Source organism: Chanodichthys erythropterus, chromosome 3 (assembly GCF_024489055.1).
Source record: "Chanodichthys erythropterus isolate Z2021 chromosome 3, ASM2448905v1, whole genome shotgun sequence".
NCBI classification, from domain to species: Eukaryota; Metazoa; Chordata; class Actinopteri; order Cypriniformes; family Xenocyprididae; genus Chanodichthys; species Chanodichthys erythropterus.
This window is the reverse complement of record NC_090223.1, coordinates 69683607-69709621: the sequence shown is the minus strand read 5'-3', so window position 1 is coordinate 69709621 and position 26015 is coordinate 69683607. Positions and strand designations below refer to the sequence as shown.

The 26015-nt window shown below is 40.4% G+C and overlaps 1 protein-coding gene and 1 pseudogene across 1 annotated transcript in view; one reads left to right on the top strand and one right to left on the bottom strand.

The window, feature by feature from the left end:
• The window catches only part of LOC137005890 (zinc finger protein 721-like), a 271315-nt pseudogene that overhangs the window by 115964 nt on the left and 129336 nt on the right, over positions 1–26015 (top strand).
• LOC137005681 (uncharacterized) overlaps positions 1–26015 on the bottom strand; it is a 1355627-nt gene that overhangs the window by 1298629 nt on the left and 30983 nt on the right. The window lies entirely within an intron of this gene.

The window sequence follows — 26015 nt, the reverse complement described above, 5'->3', positions numbered from 1 at the left end:
ATTTAGATATGCAGTTAAACTAATGTTCAACAAATGGTCAGTAAAGTGAGATTTGAAAAATGTTCATATCGATTGTCAATATCAGGTCAAAATGCAGATTATTTTACATTTATTTTATATCTGGTTCAAAATTTGCAACAATGTTACCAAAATTTTAGACAAGTTTCAAAATAAAAAAAATAGTAATATCAGTAAACACCAAACTGTATCAAGTAAATTCACTTTCCAGAATGGCTGACAGGGTTGTAAGCTTGATTTAAGCAAAAGCTGATTTATAGTTACTGATAAAGTTGTATTTTTCATAAAAATGAGGAAGTTATTCATAGTTATATAGATTATTCTTCTTACAGTAACTTTGGTAACAGGGTTGAATGTGATCAACACTGTACAGTTTGTGTAAAAATGAGACGATGGATTGAGATTATTTTCTTGTCCTCCCATCATGCTGTAGAAAGAGCCCAGATGATGTCACTTCCTGGGCGTCACACTTTTAAGATGAGGAAAATTCATAACAGGGTTGAGGGTCAAAATTCAGTTGAGTTTGTTTTCAGTGTCCCACATTCACATGTGTGGAAGTCTGTGAAAGAAAAAGTGTGACCAACCCTTAATCATTAAAGTTTTAGTAAAATAAATATCAATCTAAAAGTTGGTGTCAAAATATGGCAATAATTGTGTCATTCATTAAAATATGTAATAGTTCTCACTACAGAAACATGGTGATTTGACTATAATGTTTTAAATATAATAATTGCTTCAGGGACATATAATAAATATATAAAAAGGCATCAAAGTGATCAGAATATTTCATAGCAGTTGTCTACTTCAGTACATGAAGGTTCACTTTTATGTTCTTTCACTTCATAATCCTCATTTTGAATCACTTTAATATACTGAAAATTAACTTTTTTTTGTAATTTCAGACTCAGAGCTGATGGAAGTGAAGGAGGAGAGTGAAGAACTGAGTGAAGTGGAGGAGGAACATCATGACAAACCTGGAGAAAAACCTTTGAGTCGCTCAAAGACTAAAAAGACTTTTCTAAAGAAAAGAGCCAAGAAATCTTTCACCTGCACTCAGTGTGGAAAGAGTTTCTCAAACAAACAACATCTTAAGGTTCACATGAGAATTCATACAGGAGAGAAGCCGTTCACATGTGATAAATGTGGGAAGAGCTTCACACAAAGAGGACATCTTATAGAACACATGAAAGTTCATACAGGAGAGAAGCCACACACATGTGATCAATGTGGGAAGAGTTTCATGCGATCATCACACCTTAAAGAACACATGAGAATTCATACAGGAGAGAGACCGTTCACATGTGATCAATGTGGGAAGAGTTTCACATCAAAACAAAGTCTTGAGATTCACATGAGAGTTCATACCGGAGAGAAGCTGTTCGCATGTAATGAATGTGGCAAAACGTTTCTCTGGGCATCAAACCTGAAGAAACATCTGGCAGTTCATACAAAGGAGAAGCCACATTCATGTTCTGTGTGTGGAAAGAGTTTTTCACTGCTGTCATATTTACATGAACATGAGAAAATACACACTGGTGTGAGAGAGTACATGTGCTTTGAGTGTGAGAAGACTTTTACTACAGCAACCCATTTAAAACTACACCAAAGAATTCACACTGGAGAAAAACCTTACAAGTGTTCATACTGCGACAAGAGATTCAGTGTGTCATCATCACTGAAAACACATGAGAGGATCCACACTGGAGAGAAACATTACAAGTGTTCACACTGTGACAAGAGATTCAATAAGTCATCAAATCTGAAAACACATGAGAGGATCCACACTGGAGAAAAACCTTACAAGTGTTCACACTGTGACAAGAGATTCAATCAGTCATCATCTCTGAAAACACATGAGAGGATCCACAGCAGAGAGAAGCCGCACATGTGTGATCAGTGTGGAAAGAGTTTCACTATTAAAAGTAACCTGAAGATACACATGAAGATCCATGCAGTGGAGAAACCACATCACCACAGTCTGAAATCATGATAAGTAGTTCATCTTTATGTGCTGAACAACAAAGTAGTTTCCTGCTTGGAAAATCTAAAACTTCTCCTGAAACTACAACAGAACGATCAAATCACTGTTAAAACAGACTGTATGGATTTTTCCCTCAAGGTCAGTGTGACAAACTAGTGACTTACACTTAGTGAACAAACTGCCATGTTTCTATTATTGTCATTTACAACATAATAAAATGAATGAATGAATGAGGCATTTATAAAAATAACCTAAATATCCTAAAAACTGATTATTAACTTGTTGTTGCTCATCTTCATTTAATCCATGATAAATCTCCCACCATTTCCCATCATCATTCCTTCGATCTTCTGCAGTAGTTCTTGCACCTGAATGTCTGATTTACTCTTGATATTGCAACAGTAAAATCATCCTCCACATTCAGTCAACAGCACAGTCTTTCAGTTTAAGATGTTCATCAATGCCTGTTCCAGATCCTCCAGTTCATCTCCATGTGTGAACAGAATCATGATGCACTTCTGAATTCCAGTCCTCGGGACCCCTTGCTCTGCACATTTTAGGCTTGTTCGAGATGCATCGGCGCTGCGCAGACCGATCGGCATATGACATCAAAGTACCGCGAGAGTGATTGGAGAGCATTCAACACCGATGCTTTTGAATCGCTCTCGCGGTACTTTGATGTCATACGCCGATCGGTCTGCGCAGCGCCGATGCATCTCGAACAAGCCTTTTGTATGTCTCCCTTATTTAACACACCTGAACCAGATCATCAGCTCATTATGAACTGAACTGAGTGTGTCAGAAAAGGGAGACATACAAAATGTGCAGAGCAAGGGGTCCCAAGGACTGGAATTGAGATCCACTGCTCTAGAGGAATGGTGAGCAGAACTGAACTGAGACCTGCTGAACAACCAGAGACCAGCTGCTCTTTCTTCATCTCCAGCTGCTCTTCATTCAGATCTGGATCCAGTAGATCTGGAGAAATAATCACATGCACATGTTTTTCTCCCATCTGTGTTTTACCATCACACACTTCAGACTCATGCTCTTTAAACCTGGTATCTCTCAGTATAGTGTTTCCAGATGAGCTTTTCCCAGAACCGTTTCTGTCCATTAGAAGATTCCGGATCACTGGATTATCTGGATGAAAGTTGGTCTCTTAAATGTCTGAAATAAAAACATGGAATATGTGATTTAAGTTAATGTCATTCTTCTCACTGGAGGACACGAGTAAGAAAACAAAATGTCTATGTTTCACATACAAACATAAAATAGTTTTAAATAAGTCTTAAAGCAGAAGCATGTGAACTTTACATCAACTGGAATAAAAAACTGCAATCATTTAAAAAAAACCTTATTAAGTTACAAGTGATCAATTCGATCAGCCGATCTAAACAATGATCAATCTGTTAAGATTCATAAGTATTATGCTCTCATTTGTATTATATTTGTAACTTATTTTCCCAGCTTTGTTTTTTTTCTCTGTAACAGGCATTCCAAACACAGTGCTGAGTACATGTCACGTGACCTAATCATTGATTGAATGATTACACGTGCTTATGATGTTTAATAAAAGTGTGCCAGTCAGAGCGACTGGAGATATGGGAAAGAGTACACTGTTGTTTGCGTCTTATTTGAGCGTACTCTGTTAACAGCTTATGGGCCCAGATAACGTAATATAGTGATATGGCGTGAAGGTCGCAATGGTCACTGCGTGCACCTGAGTTTAACCCGAGACAAGACCTACTTATAACATGAGTAGAAGGGAAAAGGAAGCGACCACAACAAGCCACTGGTCAAGACCCAGCCAGCAATGACATGTGGGGTCCAGATGAGGGCTTCATGGGCGGCAAATGTGGGCCCCATTATGGGCTTGCACCCGTGATCCACATTGGGACAAGCCGTGGAAGCCCAGACGTGCTAAAAGTAGGACCTGTAAGGGTACTGCATGGGTCTTAATTGGGCAATTCATGTCAGACCCATTTGGGCCCCACCTGCCCAAAGGGGTCCAAAGTGGGCTTTGCAACATGGCTACACAGATGGGTTTTAAGTGGGATCTGTAAGAGTCTTATGTGGGTCCTAACTGGGCAATTCATGCCAAACCCATTTGGGCCCCACCTGCCCAAAGGGGTTTAAAGTGGGTTTGCACCCGGGATCCACATGGGGGCCAGCCATGGATGCCCAGGAGGGTTTTAAGTGGGATCTGTAAGGGTCTTATGTGGGTCTTAACCGGGCAATTTGTGTCAGACCCATTTGGGCCCCACCTGCCTAAAGGGGTTTAAAGTGGGCTTGTACCATGATTCAACCGTGAATGTCCATATGGGATTAAAGTGGGCTCTGTAAGGATCTTATGTTGGTCCTAACTGGGCAATTCATGCAAGGTAAGCCCAACCATTCATTTAAGGAAACAATCTAAGAAAAATTAAAAACGAAGAATGAATGTAAGTACAAGATAAATACAAGACACTTGATGCTTTGAACTGCAAGAAATATATTAAATTGAACAACAAGAAATTATCTTTAAAAAACAATGTCACAACATACGGTAAACTAAAAAATATATAAAAAAAAAAAATCTCTGAAATAGAAACCTCCAAAAATACAATACAAAATACACTCATTATATAATACATTGAACAACAAACATAATCTTTAACAATTTAAATTTTACAACGTACCGGTAAATAAATAAAAAATATATATTTTTTAAAAATGTCTGAAAAAAAGAAAACAAAACATCTCTCCAAAAAATACATCCAAAACAGTCAAGGGGTTTGTGTTGTCGGTGTTCTTTTTTCTCTTAGGGCTCTTGCAGCCCTCTCCCCGCCACGGTCACGTGCGCCTGTGAACCATTTCCCCAGTGCCATTTCCACATCCTTTCAGTTCACATTCTGAGTTATAACGTTACTCTTCAATGCACCTAAAAACAAGGGAGCATAAGTCAATTTAGCAAGGTTCTTTTTTGCTCCAACTTGCAACTCTTCAAATCATTCATTCAAGTAACACATTTCCACATGTGGTAAGCTAAAATGTTACCCCTAGGGTGACATTTACCATGGAGTTTTATGCCAACCTATAACCCTTTTCCATTACATGTTGAAATTTAGCCTCAAATGCACACCATATTTGAGCGACATTAGAAACAGTTTTCCATGAATATATCATGTCATATCACATAACTTCCAGTCGAATCACAGACACGACAGCTGCCAGTGAAATGCGAAGCGCTGTCAGATGTTCAACACCAGCGGAGATCATATACATCTGGAGACTCAGAACAAATTGATAAGGATGTGCGCATGCATGCGGTGCTTTTTAGGTGAGATGACTCCGTATGCTGCTCATTCCAAATTACTACATTGAAGCCACCGTGGGGTGACATTTTGAAAAGTTTATATTGCAAGTTTGATTATTTTATTCAATGTTTCTGTCTAACAGCTAACTTCAATACCTTTGGATGTGATTGCGGGGTATGTAAAGTAGTTGTTTTAAGATAACCAAAACTTTGTCTATCACAAATTTGTCTTCGACTTGATCAACAATAGGGGATTATCATGCTGAAACGTAGTACTTCTGCTTATAGTGATGTTTGTGCACTGCCGCTTCCGGTGACACAGTCATCAGTCTGGCGATGAAGGACCTTAAGTTTGTTTACATATACTGTGTCTAGGCGATACTACTGCGATGTGGACCAAAAGTCATATCCCGATATAATTAGGCTGAATATGGCCCAGCCAGCAGAGCCCAAATGGGTTTGACCTGGGCTATCTAACTGGGACCCAGCCAGTTTTGCACCCAGTTTCCATGTAGGCCCCACATGGATTTGCCCAGATGAAATGAACACTGCTTAGTGTGCACACTACAGGCTGTTTAATATAACACTTAATCAGTGTTGGAGGTAATGAGATAATTAAGTGATTAAAATTAATATCAGCCTTATCCCAGGAACATCACGGTTGATGCTGTTGCGGCAAAAATGAATTAGCTGACATCACTAGTAAGAGACAAACCTCAGGAGAATTCACTTTATAAAGATTTTATTTCTTGCAAGAAAGAGTCCACAGTCGACACAACCATACAATGTCTGCCCCGAGTGTGAACTAAGGACACAAGAGAACCCACAAACATTTATACCCCCAATGTTTGAGCAACTCTTCTCAGTACTTTTCCATACAGGGTAAAAGTGACAATACACATACACAAATGGCTAGTGACAATACACATACACAAATGGCTTCCCCTTCTGTCTTTGAACTTATTTAAATTATCCGATACCCTAGGTTCGGGAAAGCTCTCAGTTTGGGTGTCTCACCGTTACCCCCCTGGATTTCAGCAGACACTGTGTCTGTTGAGCTCAGAGAGGTGTTTTGCATAGCTTGAAGCAGATATTGGCATATTAAATTTTTTCCCCAACAATTCCCCCTTTTATCATTCTTTGATAACTCACAAGAAAAATTTAAAATGTGTAGGTATGAATAAAATAAGAATAATAAACAATAATAATAAAACAAGCTAATTTAAGTTACTCATCACACTTACACTCTTCATCTCTAATTTGTATAAATGATCACTCTCTTAAATTTGTAAATAAAGAAACATTTAGATATCTGGGTTCCCTTCAAATGTTACCCAGATTAAATAAAATAATAAAAACAAATAAATAAAAATCCCCTAATTTATTTTAGTTGTCTCCTCGCTAAACATCTCATCAAATTCGTTCATCCACTCATTGTAATCGTCATAAACAGTTAGTTTACCCATTTGCTGAGACATATTAGTCTTCAACATTCTCTGTACTATGCTGGAAATGCACTGCTAAGTGGATCGCACAGTTGTACATCCAGGACGTACGAGGAAGATTAGTTTTGATGTGTTTTCTTTGAAAACTGGTTGGCTCAGCACCATGTTGTGCCAGTGTCTCTGCTCCTCTCCTCTCGGCTCCTCCTCCCCGATCACTGGTGGGACCTTTCTGCAATGGCTCGCATGCACCCACGTCGCTCTCTCAGCTACCTTGACGGCGGTGTGTCGTCAGAAGCACGATAAAAGGCTCAAGCTTTTTCACCTTCCAGCTCTTCCTCCTCAGGTCCCTTATCATCATGTAATCTCCCGGCTTGATGTTGTGCAAGGGAGTCTCAGCCGGTTTCCCCTGAGAATCTTTCTCCCGCACACAGACATTAGACAACAGAGAAGACTTTTCTTTGCAGTAATTCAACATATTGTGCTCACACAAATCTATGGATGGCAACTGTTGTTTACCCCCTTCCATTCCCATGAAGGGCGGTCGTCCAAAAACAATTTCAAATGGGCTTAGATTTACTCTGGTTCTTTTTCTCATTCTCATGTACATTAACACAATAAAACCCTTTGTGAACCACATGTCTTTCATCTGCCCTACCATAGCCCCTTTGCCTCCATGGTCTCGCCCATGGAGGCATTTAGCATAATGAGAGAAAAAAAAAAAAAAATGTCGGGGTAAACAAGGCTTGCCATCCACGCTCATCCACACATCATTCTCAAGTTTGCAGCCACAACGTCTCCACAGGTTCTTCTCCGCTACTGTAGCAAATGCCTGCATACTCTGTAAGGAAGTCAAAGCATTTGTGTTAGTTTCAGATAATAAAATACATTCTGGTTCCTTTGACTGCTGTGCTGCCGCGGCCTTCGCAGCCATATCTGCTCTTGTGTTTCCTGTTGAAATGAAATCTTTGTTTTTAGTATGCGCTGCGCATTTACAGATAGCAAGTTGTTTTGGCAAGAGAATTGTGTCTAGAAGAGTAGACACAAGAGACGCATTTAGAATTGGCCGGCCATCAGATTTCAAATTTTTTTTTTTATATGTTTCCATAAAGCCCCAAAATCATTCTCAACCCCGAACGCGTATCGTGAATCTGTGTAAATCGTTACACTTTTACCCTCCATAAGCTAGCATGCTTCTGCTAGGGCTACGAGCTCCGCCGCTTGAGCTAAAAAAATTTGATGGCAATGTGCCAGATGTCAATGTTTCGAATTCAGTGGTCACTGCGTAACCAACTTTGCTCAGGCCTGTCTGTGGATCTCTGAACGCAGAGCCATCCACAAACAGGATATGCTCACTGTTTTCGAGCAGTGTGTCCGAAATGTCAGGGCGCGGGGTACATATCTGTTTGAGTGCAGTCAAACAGCAATGATGTTCCTCCCCATCCTCCTCTTTTAGAAAGAGAGTGGCAGGATTCAGCACTGTGCAACGCTTGACTGTGATGTTTGGCATATCCAGCAAAATTGTGTGATACCTCAGCCATCGTGCTGTTGACAAATGTGATGTCTTCTGTTTCTGCAAAATCATGGAAACGGCATGCGAAACCATTAATGTCATGTCAGAATACCCCACAAATTCTCTAGAGGCCATCACAGCCTGTTCAGCAGCTGCCACGACCCTCAGACAGTGCGGCAGGCCTGCTGCTACTGGATCTAATTTGCCAGAGAAATAACCCACTGGTCGCATTCTGTCTCCATGTAGCTGCAAAAGAACAGAAGACATGAACCCTTTTTTTTTTTTTTCTCCATAGTATCTTGTTCTGTTGCGAAGTGACGTGCAATGCAAATTGTCAGGCATCATAAAATCTGTACCATATGACAGCGTTCTATTTTTCCCCAATTCACAGATTGTTTTTGGCCACTCAGTTTTGGTTATGTGCCATTTGTAAACCCATTTTTGGTTCTGTTTTCAAATACATTTGCTCACCCTCTCTCACTACAATGCCCGAGGGATCTGCAACCATTACCAAATTTAATTTGTACATTAAATCTTGGTCCAGAATGGGTACTGGGCATGTTTTTGAAGTTAAAAAATGCATGCTTCAGCATGTGGCCCCCTTCCGTCTCACACTTTAGTGGCACAGTGAACAGTTCTGTTATATAATGTCCTGATACAGACAAAGAACCATGCGTTTTGTTTGTTAGTGCTGGTTCACATGGCAAGTCACATGATCGCAAAACAGATCGGGTCGCCCCTGAGTCTACCAAAAAAGAAATCATTGTCCCTTCAACTAGCAGCGGATATTCAGGCATGTTTAAAAATCCCTTACTGCTATACATAATCAAACATTTGTCAAAATCTTCTCTGTTTGTTTCAGAAACACACAAAGAGGTGCAAGCTTTTTTTTTTTTCATTGCATTATCAGTGCATGTGTTCAGGTGTGGGTGCGTTTGTGTGTGTGTTTGATATTAGTAAATGTGTACTTCCCTTTGCGGCGGTTTTTGCATCCTTGGCCGTGGTCCACCCGATCTCCTCCTGCTCTCCGCATCCTTTTTCCTCAGTCAGCCTTTCGCAGTTCAGGGCAGTTTATTGCCCAATGTCCATCCATTTTGCACTTCCTGCATCTTGTGCACTCACGAACAATGTGGTCATCAGCTCCGCACAGATAACAGCCATTTTTATCTGAATTGTGTCCCCATATGTTCCCGCTGAATCTTTGCGGTCTTTGCACGGCTGCCAACTGCAATTCTTTTATTCTTGACCTTTCCTTCTTTGCCCTCAGCTCATCTTCCGCGTGCAAGGCATGTTTCATGATGGTGCTTACTCGTCCTTCAGTCCATTCAATATAGCTGTGTTTCACGGCTTGGGAAATCTCAGGTCTCAGTCCATTCAAAAGACTATTCGCCAAACAACTTTCCCACGTGGTTGGTCTGTCGCCACGATCTGCTGGTTCCTTTAACCCGCTGTGCTTGCAAAACACACTGTAGAGTCGCTCATAATAAACTTGAACGCTCTCACCTGGTTCTTGACGGCAGTGGCTCACTCTGGACATGTCAATGCGCGCTGGAAATGCTCTCCTCACAGACTCAGTCAGTCCCGTCACAGCTGCTCGATATCCGTCGTTTGAAGCATGATGCCAGTTAACGTGACTTCGTCTGTGATCTGCTGCTGGTAATTCTGCGCTGATCTTGTGCCAGTTCATTCCTCCCAGCTTTGCCATCATGATTCTTTTCAGTTCATTTAGCGTCGGGCTGAACTCTTGGCAGAATGTCATCAGTTCGGTGGCGAAACGGTCCCCTGCGTCGTCGGGATTCGGCAGGTGGGCCATCGCCTCTTTCATGTCGGTTAAATTCCAAGGGCGGTATACTAATTCTATTGAATTTGTTCCCATAACTTCCACCATGGGTGCTGTGATGCTCACCCGCTCTTCCTTCGCAGTTCTGTCCCAGTTCTTTGTTTTCTTCGGACTCTGGATCTCAAAATCTTCCTCTTCCTCGTCGCTCTCTGTGAGGGTATCAGGATTCAGATCGAAGTCCCCGTCTGACTCCAGCATTCTGGCTCGTGCATGTGTGTTGGAACGTAAAACATATGATTGCGCACCTTTCTTTCTTTGCTTTGTCTTCCGGATCACTAGTCTCTTTCTCCTTCCGGACGGCAGTGTTTCTTTGCCCCGGAAGCTTTCAGCTGCGTGCGCCCCCTCTGCTGTTGGCTCGGCTGCGCATGCTCCTCCTTCTGTTGACCGTTCAGCTGTGTGTACTTCCTCTTCTCTCAGCTCAGCGGCGCATGCTCCCTCGTCTCTCTGCTGGGGAGCTGGAGTTGGTTTGGCTGGTAGAATTGGTTGGTTCGGTGGAAACGGAGAGCAGTCGAGGTCGGGGTCCACTTTCAGGCCTTGGAGCTCCGCATTGGGATAAATTGTGTAGCTCGGCGGTGTTTCATGTGGAAAAGCACAAGCATAAGATGTGTTAGTAATAGTAATCTCATTCTGTGGAGGCGCAGTGGCCTTTTCTTCATTTTTCTTTTCTTTTTTCAACATTCTTCTTTCCCTATTATCTGCCTCTTCCACCCAGCAATTAATTGTTTTCTCACATTTCCCACATACATGTTTTTTAGCACAACCCTTCACTCCCTTCTTCGATCGACAATTTTACCGTTTTCAACCTTGTACTACTAAGTGTTCCTTCTTTTGGGAAATCATGATATTTGATCAACTTTTCTATATCTTGCATGCATCTTTGGCCATATAATTTTCTCATTTGACAAAATACCGGTGTCTCATATTCAGCTAGCTTGCTTTGGGATTTCCCCATATTGGCAGTCTGACTCTGTGGCTTTTCGCGCGCGCGCTATTAATCTGTTGGACGTCTCCGTACAGATCTGATCTCTTCACCCAAGATCAGCTGGGCGGACGCTCTCAATAGTGCCCTATTCGGGACTGCACACAACTCAGTCCCCGGACCGCACACAACTCAGTCCCTCTTATTCGCCCACGTGATTTCAGTTTTTTTTTTTTTTTTTTACCTCGTAAAAAACATCAGTTCACGCTGCATTTGCCACAGATTCAGACTCCCCTTATGGTTTATCCCTATCAATTCAATTTTCAATTTAACCAAATTCTATTTAAAAAAAAATCTCCCCCTGAATTTTCCAAGTTTGTCTCTTACCAGCAGCTCCCGTTGCCGTCTCGGGTTCTTTTCTCTTGATTCCAGTGGTCGTTCTTCCGGACATACACAGCACCGGCCCCTCGTCCCTGAATCTAAACGGGGTTAGGGCTGACTTGGGTCAGGATTGCAGGTCACCGGTGCTGCCCAGGTCCAGTAGGTCCGTCCAAGGAATCCCGCTTCTGACACCAAAATTGTTGCGGCAAAAATGAATTAGCTGACATCACTAGTAAGAGACAAACCTCAGGAGAATTCACTTTATAAAGATTTTATTTCTTGCAAGAAAGAGTCCACAGTCGACACAACCATACAATGTCTGCCCCGAGTGTGAACTAAGGACACAAGAGAACCCACAAACATTTATACCCCCAATGTTTGAGCAACTCTTCTCAGTACTTTTCCATACAGGGTAAAAGTGACAATACACATACACAAATGGCTAGTGACAATACACATACACAAATGGCTTCCCCTTCTGTCTTTGAACTTATTTAAACTATCCGATACCCTAGGTTCGGGAAAGCTCTCAGTTTGGGTGTCTCACCGTTACCCCCTGGATTTCAGCAGACACTGTGTCTGTTGAGCTCAGAGAGGTGTTTTGCATAGCTTGAAGCAGATATTGGCATATTAAATTTTTTCCCCAACAATGCTCATGATGCCAAACCACTCAGATGTTCCTGGGAGTCATAAGGCTGATATTAATTCAGCTCCATCAAATTGGCTGTGCTTGTTTTACTTTCATATACTTAAAATGTAGGTAATTATATTATTATTATACAATTATCATTTATTTAGCTCCTTTGTCAGAATATTTTACGAGTTTTAATAATTCTTATATTTTTATAATAAGATATCTGCAGCTATATTTGCTCTTTGGGTTATGCAAGCAAACAAAATTCAACCTTAGTCAATATTTATCCTTAATTTTGTATTAGCTGCTAGTGCAGTTGTAACTGCAACACTACAACTAACGATAGAAGCCAGCAAGATGCACAGGGAGACCGGGGAGACCGACATTATGATGTTTACAAGCCCAAAACATTTGAGACTGTTTGCTTACACATTTAGTTTGATTTGATTTGTTCCAATTTATTCTTAGAGCAAAAGGTGGGGACAGTGCAATATGTTGAAGTATGTGTTATGCAATATGTGCAATATGTTTTTATGTTTAAAGCATGAGGAAGGGTTCGGGACGGAACCAAACTCTGAATCTGATATTGACTCAGATGAATTTGAAGTGAAATAATGATGAATATATTTTATATCATATCACCGTTATTGAATAAAAGTATATTGGCTTTGGCAGGGTGGGGACAATCCAACCGTCTCCATAGACTTTGTATTGCGTGAGGCTGCCTCCTTGTCTTTTCTGACTTATTACAAAAATAGAACATTGCCTGAAAGCTGCTGTGTGACAAGGTGTACAGCTAACAGGCTAAAAAACCCAGAAATAAGTTTTTATAAGCTGTCGACCCCAAAAAAACGAATGTTTAAGGACACAAAAGTGGATACAGGCAGTAAGAGAGAGCACAACGGATCATATTACTATACGAAATACACTGGAGGGGAACGTAATCGGCGACAACATATGCTAAACAAACCAACAAAAACAAACCATTCATTATTTTTAACCATGTCAAAGAATTATTCCACCTGTCGCCAATTTTTCCTCTACCAGAAGTTAACATGCCAACAATCTATTAATCATTAATAATTAATAAGTGTTTTTCCCTCATTTTTTTCTCATTTAAGTTTGTATTTCCTTATTAAGCAAATGTCTCCAGCAGACAAAAAACTAAATTACATGAGGAGCCACGACTATTGATTAAATATCCATGAATACATTTTTAACTGGTTAAAATCTTCATTCAGAATCAATGAAAGATCAATCATTAACGTCCTTTTTTTGTTTTGTTTTGTTTTCCGTCCTCATGACCCGGTTTTCATCGGCTTGTTTGCTATCAAATCACCTTACTGGCTACAAAAATGCAGATAAAAGGTTTGGATATGAATTAAAATTGTACTCAGTACTCAACTATGATTTTAAAAGTAACTTAGTAGATTACATGGATTAATGAATATTACAAGTAAAAGTACAGGCTTGAAAATCTACTCATAAAACAGGGTACCCGCGGGGTCTTAAAAGCATTGAAAAAGTCTTAAATTTGATTTAATAGCCTTGAATTTGGTATACAAAGTCTTGGATTTCGTTACAAAGGTCTTATTTTTATTTTTTTTATTTTTTAACTTTTCCTAGGATTAAGTTCATACCGTAACAAAATGAACTGTTACTAGTGTAGGCTAATTAAAAATTCATGCAGCGTAATGTTGAGTGCACCTCGCGCTCCACGTCATAGCAGTAAGCGCGAAAGCTCGCGCACCCGTTACTATGGTTACTAGGCAAGTGAGGTAAATTACTAGAGATGAACCGGATACTCGGCTGAAACGAGTATCCGGTACGGATAAAGCACTTCTGCCGAGTACGAGTATTATACGAGTAATACGAGTCAATATCTGTGCTCGGATTGAATAAAAATCATCATCGGGTAGCTGATTGTGTCAGCGTTCTGGGATAGTCTAGTCCAGTGGTCTCAAACTGCCGGCCCGCGGGCCATTTACGGCCCGCAACTGATCTCAAAAATAAAACATAATCTGGCCCGCTAAATTATTATTATTATTATTGTAATTATTATTCTCTAGTACGCGTCACATACGCGGCTGCGCCGGCATCGTCCTTCTTTTCAATGCGCTTTCGCTCCCGTGGTGTCTGTCGTTGCTATGCAACCATGAGCCGCGCTCTCAACTGCGTCGCTTCTATTATGAGCGCGCTTGCCTAAATTACAGTAAAAGCACTCGACTTTAAGTCACGAGCGTCGTTTTAAATCACCGAAACGCGTCCGATGCTACCATGTCAAGAAACAGAAGAGTGTACAAATGTATTCAAGGGTTGTATATGTTCTGTACAGTGTTGTTCAGTGCAAGATTTTAATTTTATTTAAGCTAGCATGAAGTAAAGGAAAACAGCCTACTTCCACTAAATGTTAAAAACTAATAACAATGAGAGATTTTTATTTTTTGGCAAAATAAAGTAGATATATATAGCTTCAGTTTTTTGTTTATTTCTGACCCCTCCATGGAATCTATGAGTGTTGCTGGTTTTGTTCCTAAATTACTTATTTTTTTTTATTCCATGCACCTTGTTGGATGTGAGAAGTTGCACCAGACTATTGCAATTAATAGTATTATATTAGTAGTATTATATTAGTATATTAGTAGTATTACATCAATTACATTAGTAGTATTACATCTATTACATCATAGTATTAGCCTATATAATTATATTACACTCTGTAACAATGAGAGAGACACTGCTGTTTACATTTAGTAGGCCTATGGTAAATAAAATATTTATAGTAGGTATAAAAATATATGCCGAATTAATTATTTTCTAGGGTTCAAAATTTATACAGATTTGACATTTTCCCCTCATACTTCTGTCAGAATGTGTACGAAGTTGGCATTGAATTTCATTTAAAATGGTATTAAAAAGGTCTTAAAAAGCCTTGAATTTCATTTGGAGGATCCTGGGGGTACCCTGTAAAAGTACAAGTACCCCAAAAAACTACTTAATTACAGTAATCTGAGTATTTGTAATTAATGACTTCCACCTCTGATACCAGAAACCACTCCCCAAGCGGGTCTTGAATCTGGGTATCCGGCGTGGTAGATGGATGTGCAAACTGACCAAAAGTCAATTGGGTAGCAAAATGGGTCCTATGAGGCATCAGGGAGGGATTTACCCAACATTCTACAGGCAAATATATGTTATAAGCAACTTATGTTAAGTTAGCAAAATATTCAAACAATATAAATATTGTAAATATTCAAATGCCAGCAGTTGCAATGCTGTCTCCTTTACACTTATCCCCATAAATCTGTCCCAATCTGGGTCACTGCACCAATGAAAGTGTTTATGTGAATGCTCCATGCACTGTCGGAAGGCTTTCTGCAGCTTTATTCTTTTACTTAAATTGAAAGGGCCTCTGTCCTTACAGGCCTACTTCTTTAACTACCTCAGCCCCTCCCTTTACCGTCTTAAACCATAAACCATGTATATGTCAATGCATCCTGAAGATCTTCAGATAGCCTAACCAAACAGATCAACTGTACCTTTTACAGCCAACACATCAGTCATTGTTGGTGTATGAGCTACACCTTGATAGAAACACATGCTACTCCTTGGTCCAAGGACATCTAACAACACAGAAGTGGCAGACAGATTGATGATGAGGCCTCCTGCAAGTCCTTTTTTTTTCTTTTTTTCTTTTTTCCTCTTGTCCTGTCCAGCATCGAAGCAAGCAGAATGATGCTCTGTCTGCCATGTTGTGACGAGCAGATTTTGCTTTGCCAAGAGGAGCTTGAATGATAAGGCTCCCCTTGATCCATCCTAAGTTAAGCTTATTTTATTTTATTTTATTTTTGATGCTTGTTTGTAGATGAGCATTACATAATATTGCTGGACCTGAACCAATCACCCAAACCCATGGCCACTTGGCCAATAAATATGCCATGCAGGACCCATATATGTGTTCCCAGATCAAAGCCATGCTCATTCGGCCCATAAATATGCCATGCAGGACCGGTTTATATGTACGCAGTTCAAACCCATGGCCACTTGGCCCATAAATATGCCATTCAAGACCCATATATGTGTTCCCAGATCAAACCCATGCCCACTTGGCCCATAAATATGTCATGCAAGACCCATATATGTGTTCCCAGTTCAAACCCATGCCCACGTGGCCCATAAAATTTCTATGCAGGACCCATATGTGCATTCCCAGTTCAAACCCATGTCTACTTGGCCCATAAATATGCCATTCAAGACCCATATATGTATTCCCAGTTCAAACCCATGCCCACTTGGCCCATAAAATTTCTATGCAGGACCCATATGTGCATTCCCAGTTCAAACCCATGCCCACTTGACCCATAAATATGCCATTCAAGACCCATATATGTATTCCCAGTTCAAACCCATGCCCACTTGGCCCATACAATTTCTATGCAGGACCCATATGTGCATTCCCAGTTCAAACCCATGTCTACTTGGCCCATAAATATGCCATTCAAGACCCATATATGTGTTCCCAGATCAAACCCATGCCCACTTGGGCCATAAATTTGTCATGCAAGACCCATATATGTATTCCCAGTTCAAACCCATGCCCACGTGGCCCATAAAATTTCTATGCAGGACCCATATGTGCATTCCCAGTTCAAACCCATGTCCACTTGGCCCATAAATATGCCATTCAAGACCCATATATGTGTTCCCAGATCAAACCCATGCCCACTTGGCCCATAAATATGTCATGCAAGACCCATATATGTGTTCCCAGTTCAAACCCATGCCCACTTGGCCCATAAATATGTCATTCAAGACCCATATATGTGTTCCCAGATCAAACCCATGCCCACTTCGCCCATGGCTGTCCCTTATGGGGCCCATGTAATCACCTCATATGGGCTTCCTATGTGGGACTCGTACTACAAAACCTACATGGGACCCGCTGATTTCACCCAGCCAAAGCCCATGCCCACACAGTACCCATGGAACCCGTAGTTAACCCATCTGGGCCCCACGTGTCATTGCTGGCTGGGTTGTAATACTCCAAAGAGAAAGGAAAAATGTAAAACTTATTCTAGGACCACTTTCAAAGATAAAATTTCATGACAATTTACTCATCCCCATGTCATCCAAGATGTGTATGTATTTCTGTCTTCAGTCGAAAGGAAATTTAGGTTTTTGATGGAAATATTTCTGTAACAGTCACTGGTCGGTCGCAGAGTTAAGTAAACAACAGTGACGTTTATTAAACAACAGGAGAGCAAAGGAGCTGAGTGGAGATTGTTCAGGTGAGTATGCCAGCACTGAGATTCGTCTAGAGGATGATCCAGGAAATAATCAGATCTTTCTTGCCTTACAGGAGACTCATGCGGATGGAGAGTGGAGACCAGGACTGACGGGAAACATACACCTCGACTGGAAAATGGAGCTGGAGAGGGGAGGGATCACAGAGGAAGGAGACAGGTGATAAGTATCACAGGTAGGTAAAAGCTTGCTTAGGATAAAGATACAAAGGGTAGAGTCCACATAGAGTTTACGAGACCGGACAGTGAACGATTCTGAGGTTTGTGCTTTTGTGTTCAGCAAAGTGCTCATGGAGTCCAGGTGTGCATGATCAGGAGCCAGGTGAGCGCTGTGATGAGAAGAGAAAGGAACAGGAACTCGAAGAGCCATGGCGGAGTAGGAGATCCAGGAGGCCATGGGAGATCAGGCAGCTTGAGGACGATAATCTTGGCCCATAGCCCACCCACCCTTAACTCAGCCATGGCTATATAGCAGCCTGAGTGGCACGAGTGTGGGCTGAACAGCGGAGCCGCGGACAGTGATTCAGGACTTGAGGCACCGGCGGTTGGCAAATCCGAACTCAGATGGGGAACAGCAGGTGGAACTGATAGTGGAGGGGCTGCCACGACCTCCAGGGCAGATCAGGTACCTCGAGGGGCCATGGCGAGGACAATAATCTTGGCCCATAGCCCACCCACCCTTAACTCAGCCATTGCCACTGGCACGTGAGGGTCCTCTGGAGGAGCAGAGCTGGACGGGACCAGCTGAGGCTCAGGGGAGCTGCACGGGCACACCTCAACTGGAGAATGGAGCTGGAGACCGTAAGGATCACTGAGGAAGGAGAAAGGTGGCAAGTATCACAGGTAGGTAATGGCTTGCTTAGGGTAAAGATACCAAGGGTAGAGTCCACGTAGATTTTACGAGGCCGGATGGTGAATGATTCTGGAGGTGTGTGCTTTTATGTGGGGCTTGATGAGTGAGTTGATTGGAGTGCTCATGGCTCATGATCAGGAGCCAGGTGAAAGAGAGTGCTGTGATAATAAGAGGAAGAAACAGGCCAATCTGTGACAATTTTGGCATATAGTGGACGTGGACAATGAGAAAGTCTAACGCGACCTCTGATTATATACAGGTCCTTCTCAAAAAATTAGCATATTGTGATAAAGTTCATTATTTTCCATAATGTAATGATAAAAATTAAACTTTCATATATTTTAGATTCATTGCACACCAACTGTGAAATATTTCAGGTCTTTTATTGTTTTAATACTGATGATTTTGGCATACAGCTCATGAAAACCCAAAATTCCTATCTCAAAAAATTAGCATATCATGAAAAGGTTCTCTAAACGAGCTATTAACCTAATCATCTGAATCAACTAATTAACTCTAAACACCTGCAAAAGATTCCTGAGGCTTTTAAAAACTCCCAGCCTGGTTCATTACTCAAAACCGCAATCATGGGTAAGACTGCCGACCAGAAGGCCATCATTGACACCCTCAAGCGAGAGGGTAAGACACAGAAAGAAATTTCTGAACGAATAGGCTGTTCCCAGAGTGCTGTATCAAGGCACCTCAGTGGGAAGTCTGTGGGAAGGAAAAAGTGTGGCAAAAAACGCTGCACAACGAGAAGAGGTGACCGGACCCTGAGGAAGATTGTGGAGAAGGACCGATTCCAGACCTTGGGGGACCTGCGGAAGCAGTGGACTGAGTCAGACAGGTGGACAGGTGCCGCATTCCCCAGGTCAAGCCACTTTTGAACCAGAAACAGCGGCAGAAGCACCTGACCTGGGCTACAGAGAAGCAGCACTGGACTGTTGCTCAGTGGTCCAAAGTACTTTTTTCGGATAAAAGCAAATTTTGCATGTCATTCGGAAATCAAGGTGCCAGAGTCTGGAGGAAGACTGGGGAGAAGGAAATGCCAAAATGCCTGAAGTCCAGTGTCAAGTACCCACAGTCAGTGATGGTCTGGGTTGCCATGTCAGCTGCTGGTGTTGGTCCACTGTGTTTTATCAAGGGCAGGGTCAATGCAGCTAGCTATCAGGAGATTTTGGAGCACTTCATGCTTCCATCTGCTGAAAAGCTTTATGGAGATGAAGATTTCGTTTTTTCAGCACGACCTGGCACCTGCTCACAGTGCCAAAACCACTGGTAAATGGTTTACTGACCATGGTATTACTGTGCTCAATTGGCCTGCCAACTCTCCTGACCTGAACCCCATAGAGAATCTGTGGGATATTGTGAAGAGAAAGTTGAGAGACGCAAGACCCAACACTCTGGATGAGCTTAAGGCCGCTATCGAAGCATCCTGGGCCTCCATAACACCTCAGCAGTGCCACAGGCTGATTGCCTCCATGCCACGCCGCATTGAAGCAGTCATTTCTGCAAAAGGATTCCCGACCAAGTATTGAGTGCATAACTGAACATAATTATTTGAAGGTTGACTTTTTTTGTATTAAAAACACTTTTCTTTTATTGGTCGGATGAAATATGCTAATTTTTTGAGAGTTTTCATGAGTTGTATGCCAAAATCATCAGTATTAAAACAATAAAAGACCTGAAATATTTCAGTTGGTGTGCAATGAATCTAAAATATATGAAAGTTTAATTTGTATCATTACATTATGGAAAATAATGAACTTTATCACAATATGCTAATTTTTTGAGAAGGACCTGTATATATTTTATACACACGTACACATATCCGCTTGAACAGCTTCCGGGTTTCAGAGTCTGCAGATGGGTATTTTGCAGACATTCCATGAAGACCCTAAAGAATCAGTCCAACTCATGAAACATGGGTATCCGATGTTCCATTAATTAGGCAAACATAAATGGAACAAACTGACAATATGTAATCATTACCTTTCAGGCTAGAAGTGGACTCCTCCAAATCACTGTCCACTGTAACTTCCTCTAAAAAGGTAGAAAATACAGAAATACATAAACACAAGGTAAATGTTATTTTAAGCAAAATCTGAACCCATGTTGTGTATGGTGTATACTGTATAGTATACTACCTTCTGGATCAATGTTGATTTCATTGAGATTTTGCCCTTTAAAGTCTGCCAAGCGTCCTTTTTCAAGAGCCAGTAAAATTTTACTGATTTTAGCCAGTTGGAGGGTGCCTTCGGGTAACCTGTAAAATTGACAATGAACTCTAATGTCATGGCCTAGAAAGTCTGCCAACTGATTTAGTTCGGTGTTGCTAAGATTAAGAACTTCAGAAAGTGTCCCGATCTGTTTCCTCAACTTTGTTGAAGTAAGAGTCTGAGGATTTTTTGCGCCGCATGCAACAGCAAATTCTCGAATGCAATCAGAGCCTCTGAAAAACGTCATTGCTTATGGACGTGCAAAAAGGAAAGGGTTTTCATTTGGTATTCCACACCTACTCCGATTTTCAATAAGCAGGCTGATTGATTCTTGCATGGAAGGTGTGAGAAGCACGGGAACCTTTCTGCCTCTTTTGCCTCGGATTTCTACACGCCTGAAGTACGGACACAGTTTGTTTTCTAAATATGTGAGGGCCATGGTAATATCTGGATGAGCGTCCGTTTGGTTGCTGGAGATGTATGCAGACAACGGCATCTGGGACACTTCCCCTTCTCGTCTACGATTGAAAAGCATAACCTGAGTTAACGTAATCTTGGCCAGTCTTGCCCATTGCTGAGACGACGGCTGCGATAACAAGAGTTTGCGAGGGGTCTTCTCTTGCTCATCAAGATATATATGAAGGAGCTTAACATCTTCGGTGAATGGAAGTAATTGTGGGGAATTCCATTTTGCTTCCTCCAGTGTTCGCCGAGCTTTTGTCTCTTCATCTCCACTAATAGTAGAGTGGCTCTCAATGAGCATTGCTTTTTTGTCTAGACTCTGTCCAAGTTTCACAGCCACACTAGACTTTTCAAATACATTGGTATCTTCATTGTAGCCAGCAGCCCTTTTAACTGCATTGATGGTATGCATGAAGTTTGAGGGATGAATGAGCTCTTTAATAGATGTAAGGGGGGATACCTCTCTTGCACATATTAGGAGTCTTCCAAACTCCCTCATCTTTTGGCGGATGTGTTCATGCATTTTAACTCTTGATCCATACTTGTTGTAAAGATGCTTTCCTAACTCTAAAATGCACCAGTCATTTCTAGTTTCAAGTGCCACTTGGTCCTGGTTCATGGAATTTAACAGCTTCCAAACACCATGAGTTACTCCTGGTGGGGGAGGTTGTGCAAAGCCACAAAGAACCTGGACACGGGTTTTTCCAGGTTTCGGCTTCTCATCACCAGGCCTGAATTTGCAAACCTTGAAATGTCGCCACAGAGTTTTCTTTAAGAAGAGTCCTTTGCAGTAAATACAGTGCATAAAACTTTCCCCATCCAGGTTCTTTTTGGGCAGTTTCCGTGAAATCATCAGTCCTGCACCTGTATTAATAACAGTACTGTTGTAAGCAAAGTTCCCTTTGTTGCGTAGATACTCCAGTTGCATCCTCCTTTCTTTTGAGCCCTTTGGATGACTTAATGCTTTCGCTACCTCTACCTCATTTCTATGCTTTCGTTCCAGATGTCTAGAAATTTTTGTAAAAGCACCGTCACAAAAAAAGCACTGTTGTTTTTTGCTGTACATTCTCAATCCACCTTTCTTTTTAATTATAGTTGGGATAACTACTGATGTTGCGCTGTCAAGAATGGAAGATGTGTCAGGAACTTTGGCTATGTCGTGGTTCTGGGAGCTCCCTAAGTCACCACTGCTTTGAGTACTGAACTTTTTGATTCTGTTCACAGCTGAGCTGCTCAGGACTGGCAAAGTCTGTAACTTTTTCTTTACCTTTTGGTGAAGCAGTAAGGCTACTATCTGATGTGTAACTCTCTGATGTGTCAGGAATGTACTCTTCCTCACTGACAGATAACTCATCTTCACTCGAACCATCTGAGTACTCAGCAATCTTCGCTCTAGCCTTGACAGACAATGACCATTCAGTTCATTTAATCCTCTATCATGGGCTATTCTCTATTCTATTCTATTAAAGTAATTAACACTTACTCTGGTGTTTTTCGCTCTTTTTGATGCTGTGGTACAAGCAGAATGTTGTTCACTCATTGCAAATGGTGCATGATTCCGTCTGACGTCATCTTGAATGTCTGTATGGTCATCTTTACTGTTTACACTGGAATTTTCAAACAGATCATCCGAATCATCACGAATCACAGATCTCTAAAAAACAAACAAACAAAAAAACAACATCAGAATGACAAGTTTTAAATGATCTAGAAAAAAGTATGTTTATCATATAATGAAAAATAACTGTTGCCTTTTTTACACTTTAAAGTTAATGTGTAAAATCTGTATCTATTAAATAAATGGGGCCAAACGCAATAGAATATAAAGGTTTGTGTCTCATTATTCTATTAATAACTACCGATTGATTTTGTATTTCTATCAGAAATTAAGAATTATTAGTGTCATCGTAGATGGTGTTGCAAAAAATCTAAGCTATCTAATACTTCAAATCTCAAGGTTAAATCAGAAGATTTTTTTGTAAAAATGTTTCTGTAACAGCTGCCAAAAAATAGTATATAGCTCCTCTGTGGTTTTTAACAAAATAATAATAAAAAAAACTTTTCAAAACATCCCTTCTTCTGTTTTTTCACAAATATTTTTTTAAAAATCGTTTGTACCATATTTGTCACTGTTTTTTCTGATTGTAGACGATGCATGACTTTTATTTTGGAGTGACGACATGATGTCATAAGACTGCGCAGCGCTCCTGCATCTGTGATTCTGTTGAATAAAGGTTTGTTTTAAGAATTTAAGTTGTTTTAATCGACAGAAACAGTTTTGTAGTTTCAATTGTTTTTTCAGCGATGTTAAATGAGTTTATTTACTATTTAATGTAACATTGTTATTGTTTAACTGTAATGAATGATATTTGTGTGAGTAAAGCTCATATCCACTGATGAGACACAGTAAACTTGCGTCTCATTTCTCTCTCTATATATCATAAATCAGTTTATCATGAACACGAGTTCAGTCTCTGGAGAGTCATGATGGAGAAACTGAACTTTTCAACTCCGAGTCAATTGAATCAAATACTGAGAAATGATTCAGTGAATCACGACTCGTGCTGCTCAAACAGTGAACATGAACGAGAACAACAAACACAAACTAATCATGTTTTCATCCAAGTGTAATCATTTAAATATAATCTATAATTCATTAAATACCAAATGTAGATCACAAATGCCTGAAATATGAAGTTTATTAATTTGCAGCGTTAGTTTTGAGTGTTTTTTTTAGTCCAACAGGTCATTGAAGACTTTTAACTCTGTTAATTATTCTCTTCTTACAGATGGAGTTTATTAAAGAGGAAACTGAAGACATGAAGATTGAGTTTATTAAAGAGGAGACTGAAGACATGAAGATTGAGTTTATTAAAGAGGAAACTGAAGACATGTAGATTGAGTTTAATAAAGAGGAGTTTGAAGAAATAAAGATTGAAGAAACATGCAGAGTGAAACATGAAGATACTGAGGAACAAACAGGTTGGTTTTATTCTCACAGCTGAACTCAGTCATTTGATCATTATTAAAATGTCCAGCTCTACAGAAATAGAGAATATACAGAAGTATAATCTTACAGATAATATTACAGAATCCATTCATTCCAGCATAATATCATTCAGATATAAATTCCTGTTTAATTGATCATGAAATGGTTTAATTAAGGTTTGCAGATGCTGAATGAATTTCCAGTTTCAAATGATTGTTAAACAGCAGCACAAACTCTGTGAAATCAGCAGCTCTTCTGGCGCACTCAGTGTCTGAATTCACTCAGTCGTTTCTTTCAAGTGGACTTACTGTAGAGCAAGAGTTAGGGTTTGGATTAGGGCTGGTTACTTGTAATTAAAGGGTTAGTTCACCCAAAAATCTAAATTCTGTCATTTATTACTTACCCTCATGCCGTTCCACACCCATAAGACAACATCTCTTTAAAATTCAGTGTTTCCATTAAATGTGACCCCAGACCACAAAACCGTAAGTCGCACAGGTATATTTATATAATAGCCAACAATACATGTTTTGGGTCAAAATTATGCAATATTAAAAATTGAAAATTGAAAAAATTGAATTTACCTCGGCATAGTTAAATAACAAGAGTTCAGTACATGGAAAAGACATACAGTGAGTCTCAAACTCCATTGTTTCCGCCTTCTTGTATAAATCTCATTTGTTTAAAAGACTTCCAGAAAACACGCGGATCTCAACATAACACTGACTGTTACGTAACAGTCGGGGGCTCCGCCCCCAATATTTGCATATTGCCAGTGTTCAATGCATTACACAAGGGCAGCCAGTAACGTCTGGATCTGCACAGCTGAATCATCAGACTAGGTAAGCAAGCAAGGACAACAGCGAAAAAGGGCAGATGGAGCAAAAATAACTGACATGATCCATGATAGCATGATATTTTTAGTGATATTTGTAAATTGTCTTTCTAAATGTTTCGTTAGCATGTTGCTAATGTACTGTTAAATGTGGTTAAAGTTACCATCGTTTCTTACTGTATTCACGGAGACAAGAGCCGTCGCTATTTTCATTATTAAACACTTGCAGTCTGTATAATTCATAAACACAACTTCATTCTTTATAAATCTCTCCAACAGTGTAGCATTAGCCGTTAGCCACGGAGCACAGCCTCAAACTCATAGAGAAACAACCGTTAACATCCAAAATAAATCATTTACTCACATAATTGGAAGCATGCATACAGCGTGCATGACGAACATCTTGTAAAGTTCCATTTGAGGGTTATATTAGCTGTGTGAACTTTGTAAATGGACTGTAATATAGTCCAGAGCTCGTGTGGCAGGGAAGACGCGATTGGCAGGGGGCGGGGTCGAGTGTAAATCAGTGCATTGTTAATGATGCCCCAAAATTGGCAGATAAAAAAAAAAAACTGGGGTATTTTGAGCTGAAACTTCACAGACACATTCAGGAGACACTTTAGACTTATATTACATCTTTTAAAAACATGTTCTAGGGGACCTTTAAATAATCATTTAACAAGTGATATAATAATGTATCATTACTGCTTATCTAAAACATGGAAAATTCAGTATTTAAAGCATGCAATAGGTAGATCTAAATAGATAGATCTAAAAAAAAAAAAAAAATCTGTATTTAATTTTTAAAAAAAAATTACATCCTGCCCAATATTGTCTTAGAAACAATGTTGATATTGAAGGCTATAAAAACAAATATGAATGTAACTGTATAGTATATGCTATATTATGTGCAAAAAAGGGGTCAAATCACATTAGGCCTAGGCTATATTTAGGGCCCAAGCGAATTAAGCGCGCAGGGCCCTCTTGTTCTTCTAAGGATTATTAGGGCCCAAGCGAATTAAGCGCGCAGGGCCCTCTTGTTCTTCTAAGGATTATTATTAGGGCCCAAGCGAAAATTCGCGCAGGGCCCTCTTGTTCTTCTAAGGATTATTATTATTTTTTATTTATTTATTTATTTTTTTTTTTTCGTCTTCCGGGGCTTTTTGGGGGCCTTAACATGCTCAAAAACTCTTGAAAATTGGCACACACATTGGAATCCGCGGCCATTAGGACGCCGGAGAGGCTGGTACCCGGGCGTGGCAGGGGGGCTCGACAGCGCCCCCTTGAAAAAAGTCTGAAAATTTGGTCCATATATTAAACATGCTTGCACG